This window comes from Porites lutea, chromosome 1 (genome assembly GCF_958299795.1).
Source record: "Porites lutea chromosome 1, jaPorLute2.1, whole genome shotgun sequence".
Taxonomy (NCBI): domain Eukaryota; kingdom Metazoa; phylum Cnidaria; class Anthozoa; order Scleractinia; family Poritidae; genus Porites; species Porites lutea.
In genome coordinates, this window is record NC_133201.1 from 38,144,021 (window position 1) to 38,152,252 (window position 8,232).

The 8,232-nt window shown below is 38.2% G+C and overlaps 1 long non-coding RNA gene across 1 annotated transcript; it reads left to right on the forward strand.

Moving 5' to 3' along the window:
• Positions 1–449: 449 nt before the first annotated feature.
• Positions 450–1,679, forward strand: LOC140938287 (uncharacterized). Its single transcript, XR_012165534.1, has 4 exons — positions 450–515; positions 645–934; positions 1,206–1,396; positions 1,559–1,679. It is a non-coding gene; the product is annotated as an uncharacterized lncRNA (long non-coding RNA).
• The last annotated feature ends 6,553 nt before the right edge of the window (positions 1,680–8,232 follow it).

Consider the following 8,232-nt stretch of genomic DNA (forward strand, 5'->3'; position numbering starts at 1 on the left):
TCAGTGGACCAAAACCACAAAAGCTATGTACAAGAGCTCCTCCATCACCCAGTAACACATCCCGGTGGTCAGCTTGATAAGATTAAACAGTATCTTATAAGGCGGCATTAGAAGCAGGAAAAAAATGACGATGCCCTCGCTCGATTTGCTGATGAGGTTGAGAAAAGAATGGGCACAGGTAATAAATAAAACTGATTGACAGTACCATATTTTAGAAATATATTAAACTTGTGTGTTGTGGCAATGTTCAAGGTTTCCTGTAAAAGGGTGTAATTTGCTTATCAGTAATAACCAAATTACATCCTTTTTCCTCAATTTCAGCCCATATTTTAACCATGACATTTATACATGTACATGTACAGATATGTTATTTGTTTAAGGTAGATTTTTTACTGTTAGTCTGTTTGATTTAATACTGTCAATCCCTAATCTTCTATTATCTCTTTGAAGTTACTCCCTCTACTAGTCCCAGTTTGACAGCGACAGCTGCAACCCCTATATCAGATACTCCAGAGGTTAGATATATAATCATTTATTATTAGAATTTATATTGTTATTGGTTTTAAAGGCTGTATCTGGTTGAACTAAGCCCTACACAACTGTTTAACAATATCATTTTTCTTTTACATCTACCCTTTTTACAGAAAATTGCTCTTCCCAAAGCTTGGCAAGAGACCTTACCAATTGAGCAACAACGTTGGATGAGCAAAGCACTGTACCAGTTCAACCCTTCGACTGGCAAGTCCGAGATAAAGAAAGACCTGAAGATGTGGTGGTTCCCACCAGAGCCTGTCCATAACTGCAACCAACCCCCAGTTTCACCTGACACTTACTTTTTAGACCCTTTTTTCTCTGGGCACTACAGAGAATTTGGGGCCTTGATCTGCGCTGCACCGAGGAGTGTAAAGCAAATCAAGCTAAACAGAATGTGAAGGTACAATTACATATAGGACTTGGGTTTTTTAGAGTAGTCTTTATTTATATTAACATTTGTTACTGATATTTATATACAGTTTTAAGTGATATTTTTAGTATAATATTATTGTCTTGTCCTTTCATAATACAAATGTAAATATTACCTTGTGTGGACATGAATAAAGATTTCATTTATGCTTGATAGCATTGTAATGTTCAGCAATACATCTTTATTCTTCATAATCATGGATATTACCCTTTTTTCTCCAATTATGTATCATTTCTTTCAGCTGTACCTTACACAATCAGGGTTATACAAAACAGTACGGAGAGTGTTGGACATCGACCGATGGTACTTCATGAGTACAGAGTACCTAGAATGCAAGTTTTGCAAAAAAAAATTTCCTGCCTGGTCCAGTGTGGTACTTGGTCAACTGTGCTTGGGCCATCGGAGCTACTTTCCAGCACTACTCACATACAGGTACCAGTAAACAACAAAGTCGATAATTTATTATAATAATTCACCAGCAGTAAGATGAGATGATATGAAAAAAGAAAACCCACTTGCCTTTTGCTGGAAAAAAATAATGGCTTAATCAAATGACTTGTCCAGAAATTTGTTATCCTATGTTTTTGTATTCAGATACTCTTGTGATTTGCGAGTTGTTGGCCTATTAAGACAGAGGACCCTCGGGAACTCTTCCACTAAGGTGTGTAATCAAGTCGGAGAGCAGCATAGTGAATTGTACATGAAAAGGCTCTTGAGATTCTTAGGGAGCCGTTTCATGTAAAATCTGCAAGTGGCCCATTCAATATTGCTGCTCCCAACAAAGAATTACCACCAATGACACCGGTGCCTAAAGGGCCTTGGTTTCTTGCTGTTTATGTGAGGGCTGTCTTGAGCAGGTTAGACGAAGTGAAGGCAAAGATAACCTCTACCTTTGGCTCAGTCCTTAAAATGGAGTCAACAAAGAAGGTAATAGCTTAATAAGAATTTTTTCATTTTTCAATTGTAAATAATTATTATTATGGTGGACTCCTCTTATAAAACAGTGAAGTTTGATGGGGGAGGGTGCCTAGTAACTTGGAACCTAAAACTATGTCAGCACAGTAATTAAAGTTTGTTGATTAAGACAGTAATAAAAACCTTGCAGAGAGAAATAATATTAAATGGAATAATGACTATTAAATAATATTTTTTGGAAATGCATGTATCTACACTAGCATATTTTGGGCACTTTCATTTTCTGTGTATGCATTGCAGTGTTACATTTTTCAAAATGTTTTAAGAATCTTTCTTCTTGCACAATTTTGCAGGTCACTTAAAAGCTTGGAGGAAATGTTGCTGGAACAGCTTCTTGGGCCACAAATGTGGGCAATGAGCTTGGCCAGCTGGTACTGTCATCTGTCTTGACAGATTCGGAAGGTGATGGTCTTGGCGACATGGTGACTGGCTTGGTAGAGAGATACAGAAACTCTGATGTACTTCCACCAAAACTTCTGTATGTGGATCGAGATTGCTGTTCTACAAAGTTGAAGAGCCATTTCCATGAGTGGAGCAATCTGGTCATACATCTCGATGTATGGCATTTTATGAGACGGTTTGCTGCTGGTTGCTGTTCAGAATCCCATGCCCTGTATGCTAACTTTATGTCTCGACTATCTGCATGTCTGTTTGAGTGGAATACCAAAGACCTTCAAAGATTATATGCAGCCAAAAGGGGTCAACTCTCTGCCAGTGGGGTGTGGAGAAAACGGAAAGAAGATGTTGCTATGCATATAACCAAGAAAGAACTGGCCTTGCACTGCAAACGATGAAGACGGGGCGTGGAGGAAACAACTTGTCTCATCAAAGATCTATTTGACACATTTTCTTCTGACAAAGGGAACGATACCATGGGTATACCTCTGCTGAACAAAACATCAATCCAGCAGATATGGGAGGAGCAGAAACAGCACATTTCATGCATACAGGACGTAGATGACCCTTCCATTCAATTGTACACCCAGACTGGTACATTGAAGAAGGGTGGTGTTGAGCTTCCTATTTACAGGTGTGCCTGAGGGTCAACATCATTGGAGTCATTCCATCTACACATTGATCGCTTCATTACAGGTAAAAAACAAACAAAATGCTCTTCTTTATATAAAACAATAATGTCCTCATCCTCCTTAAGGATCACCTCCGTTAACAAAAAATGTTGAATTGACAGATATGAAGAGATGTGTAAGGTACATTCCAAGTAATGTCTGTGTTTCTGAAAAGATTGTACTGAAACAGAAAGTTGTGTTATTCAATGGTCTAAGAGCATCTTATATAAGGGTAACATCTTTCTTCTGGCACTCCTTTTAAATGCTTAAATTTTTTACTTGTAGGTAAATGATTGCCAATGATGTCCACTTCCAGTGCTATCTACTTGAGGGCATTGTACGCTGGAATGAAGACAGGGCTTCGGCGGCCATGATAGATGGGTGTGATTCACCAACAAGCAGCTACTCTTCCTCCCTAAAGTATGAAATCAACCGCTTGACTAAAATGGTGTATGGTGTATGGTGAAGAGCAGCAAAAAAACTTTGACCATCGTGGCAAGTACACAGGTAATGTGGGTTAATTGTATATCTTGATCATGTTTGGCATGGAGTTAGGTAACAGATAAATAGTGCTGTGTCTACTAAGTGTATCCCATGCATGAGCAATCTACAGGTCGCTGATTTCCACCTTCATTTGGAAGTTTGCAGTTCCTAATAACCTCATAAAACTCACATACCGATTTGAATTGTTCTTGTTGTTACAAAATTAGGTGAGAAAATGGGGGTAGAAGATCTTTACAGCCAGACAGGGAAGACTTGGTCTTCAGATGTCAATCGTCTTGATCCAGATGAACCTGATGAACTGACTCATGAGTTGACTGATGACTCCCTAGATGAAGGTTTTGCAGAGAGTGAAGAGGTGGATCTCCTACAGATCAGCAGCCCTCAAGTGCAACCACTGGTATTTTACACAATTGAAATTAATGCTAATCTGTGATTATTTGAGTAACAAGACAATCTTTGCCTTGAACTCTTTGTTTTAGTTCGGGCATTTTCAATATTGCTTTGGTTCTTCTTTCCAGCTCAGTCATCAAGCCAAGAAGACAGCTCCACTGGAAATGAAGAACCACCAACAACTGATGTACACGTACTTTCCGATTCTGATGACACTTCTGATACTGAGTTGCAGGTACGAATACATGTTGTATGAGTCAGAAATTATTTTTAGCCTGGCCAATAGTGACTTAATTATATCTACAAAATCATTATTATAGCTTCTGTGTTTTCTAATCTCTGCTGTTTGCTGTAGGAGACAGCTGGTCCTCTTGGGATTCTTGGTTGGGAGTAGATCCAGCAGCTTGCCAATGCACTCTTTGATCTACGGGATTGCACTTGCCCTAACCGAAGCCCAAGTGAACCACCTGATTAGGGTGTGGAGTTTACTCCCTACTGCGCTCAAGGAGGCAAAAGTCATGTACCCTCCACGTTACCGCAGTGATAATAAACACTGCGGTAGATTCATACAGAAGAAAGCAAGTGCAACTCATACTCAGACAGTGACTCCCGGAACAGTCAGTCTTAGAAGGTGAACACAGTGCATAGTTGTCGAGTTCTAAGAAATGCTTGAAAGGGAAAAATATTAACACATAAAATAAACAATTCAGATTTCTCAAAGAGTTTTTTTTTTTCATATCTATAAATACAGGACAGAGGAAAATACTTTTAGTCAAATTTGTGCTGAGATTTTTTTGTATCATTGCTATACTATTTGGGAGGGGATAAGGCGAGAATAGGGGGCATGGAGCTGTGAGTAACTTGTCAACTAAAACGCGTAATATTGCCCACACTACATGTAGCTAGCTCATTGCTAAAAGTAAAAATCACCTTCTTTTTCCATTTTATATCCCTCTTGTCTTTTAAATGCTGACAATAGTTTTAATAAATGTTTTTCAGGGCAAAGGTTGGTGGAAACTCTGGCCCTGCCACTCATGTAGATGCAAGCCCTCTGGTGGAGGCCATTTGTGTTAAATTAGAGGGAACATATCATTCTCCACAGAGGCATAATGGCAAAAGTGTTTCTAGGTGGAGAATCATCTAAGGCAAGTACCATAACATCAGGAACCTTGTCACCTTGCATGACTGTCTCATGAACGCAACCAACATTCAATTATACCAGCTGAACCAGACTACTCTCCTGACGTGGTAACTAGCAAAATTTCAATTTATATAATATGATAATCAATGACAGGATGAGAATTTTTCATGCTTGGCAGGTGCAACACAGTTCCCTTAAAAACCCCTTTCTCTTCAATTCAAAATGCTTGACAGTGGACCAAATTTACATTTACATGCACAACACATTTTTACTGTACCAAGAATAATAATACAGTGTTTGTTAATATTATTTTGTCTACACGTTTAACAAAAGACAGAAAAGCATAGAAAACAGGGTTCTGATCCAGTCCCTCCCACCCACTGCACCGGTTGAGTCTGCTGAGCCACTTCCTCCTGCACAGTCACTTTTGTCCAAGCCACCAACCTATCCAGCTCGAACGTCACATGACTTTAAGTCTATTCCAAATCTACCAACTGAAAGACCTAAAGGCACACAAACAGTTGTACCTCCAGCTGAAGGGGCAGTCCGTGTATATAACAGTCCCACTGTTATACCAGTGCCACCTAAACACTGTACAACCAGCGTAAAAGGGCAGCTGAAGGAGAAACGCCTACAAGTACTGAAACTGCAAGCAAACGGAAGTACCAGAGGTCAACCACTTTTAATGTCTGCAGACACTGCCACGCGCCTAAAACGAAGACATTTGGTCACAGTCGCCATGTTGGGGGAAAAGCTATCCAAGTGTGGATGCCTGGCTCCAGGAAAGGCGAAGAGAAAATCCAAAAAAAGAAAAAAATAATTCTACATGACAAAATTTTTAGTCTTATCTATGATTTTTGCTTTGCAAATTACATTATACCCAAAGTAGCTATGATTTTGATTTCAATTTACCAAGTCACCAAGTTTACAATATTTTCCCCCATCAGTGTGACGGTACTTTGTCGTAGCGATGGGGCCCATTTGTGCTCTCTAACAAGTGCACAACTGCTAAATCCGTCACATAATTAGTTGTCATAACTGAAATTCTAAAGCATTCAACCTTGATGCGATTTTACTTTTGCTTATTTGGAAATTGCAAAAGAAAGGGTGCAACGTGATGTTATGGATCAAATCCTGGTGGTTGGCCGCACCCATGCCTAGATTTCACAATGGACAGCTACAATGATCTTTATTCATTGATAAGGAATAATTTACTAATTATTAATAGACTATTATGACATGAAAATTCCATGTGACTATTTTCAGTAATTTTACATTGTATTTAGTTATGACCGTTAAATTTCGATTCAAGGGTTGAGTAGTATAATCATACCATAATTAATCTTGAAGGTTTTTGAATTTAAACTTTACAGGCCAGTAGAGTGTAACAGCTGACTGTGCACTTGTAATGGATTTGACACCTTATTTTGGTAAGTTTGACTGGTACGTATTTAAAGAATGGCCCCTGAGTGTTTGAAGCAATTTTTTTTCATTTTCTTGTATTTTTTCTCTCTATTTTTCGCATTATTTTATTTTTTCTATTTTTTTCTTATTTTTTATTTTATTTTTCTCTGGCGGGAAGATTGCGTGGGAATTTTTGCGCCTAAAAATTGCTTATCTTCGGTGCTTACGTTATCCAATCAAATCGCTTGCAGTTCCAAATTCGTTCCAAATTCATTCCAAATTGGACTTCCATATTTGGAAAATCGATTGCATGCTGTTTACAGCCTTCCGCCATGTTGGATTTTTGTAGCTTGTGAGTTTGAAATAGAACGAGAAAGTCACGTAGTTATACTGTATTTTTCTTGCTGATCTTTTAGTCCTGTTTAGATCACCCGTTTTCCTAGCCAGATCCGAGTTTAGTTAGTTCATTCGCTGATATTTTCCCCGGGGAATTTGGAGGCTTTCTAGACCGTGTTCATGAATAATTTATCGTTCTGCCCCATTGCTCGTGGTATTGACACTGCATCGAAGGTTGAGAAATAACACATTTAAACGTAGGTTTTTGAGCTTTTTACCTGTATTACAGAAGCAATAAACATTAGTTTAAGTAGTGAAAATCGATTCAAGGAAATCGTTGCAGTTATAGTTTCTATATTGAAGAATTTTCTTGCTTCACCCACATAAATAATTCATTTAGTTATTCTGCTCTGTTGATTTACAGGATTTATAGAGGTCATCATAAAGTCATTTTTACAAGACGTTTTTCGTGTTGTAACGCCAATTTTGGTAGGAATATTTTGTATGTTCTGCATTAAGCCAAATGTGCCGGTCAGTACAGTCAAAGACAGCTCTGCAAAATATTTGTCTGAAAAGTATATGTGATTCTTTGTGCGTGTTGTGTGACCTCTGCTGAAGTGTTGTACTTGTTTGTTCTTGTGTGGGTGCAATTACTAAAAAAGTAAAAACAAATTCCTGTGGTGTAATGGTATCACACTGGACAGCTTTTGTTCAGAAATTCAGGTTCAACTCCTGACACTACCAATGTCACCGCAACTAAAAGCACCACAGTCACTTCAAAGGATACCATGACCTCTAATTCCTTTCCTGCTCACGAGGAATTAACAGATGCTGAACTGTTGGCAGCTGCTCAACCTATTGCCTTGTCCTGTACTGAAGGTGTGCCCCAACTTGATAAAGTATTTCTAATATAATATTTTTATGGGGAGGTCATCATGAGGGTGGCTTTGAGGAAGGATAGACTGATAGACTGACTGACTGACTGAATGAATGAATAAGAAACTCACTAAGTAACTGGCTTACTAACTAACTAAAAAATCATAAATAAATAAATACATACATACATAAGTAATCTTAATAAATAAATAAATATAGCTGAAATATTTTTATTAATTTAATTTTTAATTAATTAATTAAATAAATGATAGCTATAATAGTTATTTGTTTGCTAACGGATAATTATGTATATGAATTTTTTTTGCACCTGCAGAATACCCTTTGCCAGGTAGCTGGCGCAAATACTTGCCAGAGGTTGACCACCAGTGGATATCAAAAAGCACTGGTCAAATGGTCTGCAACAGGCAAGCCAGAAATAGCCTACAGCCAGATAAATAAGTTGTGGTGGCATCCTCCTGAACCCCACCTTTCATCTCCTATTCCACCGAAAGTCAACTGATACTTTGGCAATAGACTTTTTCTGTGGCTGCCAAAGAAACTTTGGAGATATAGTA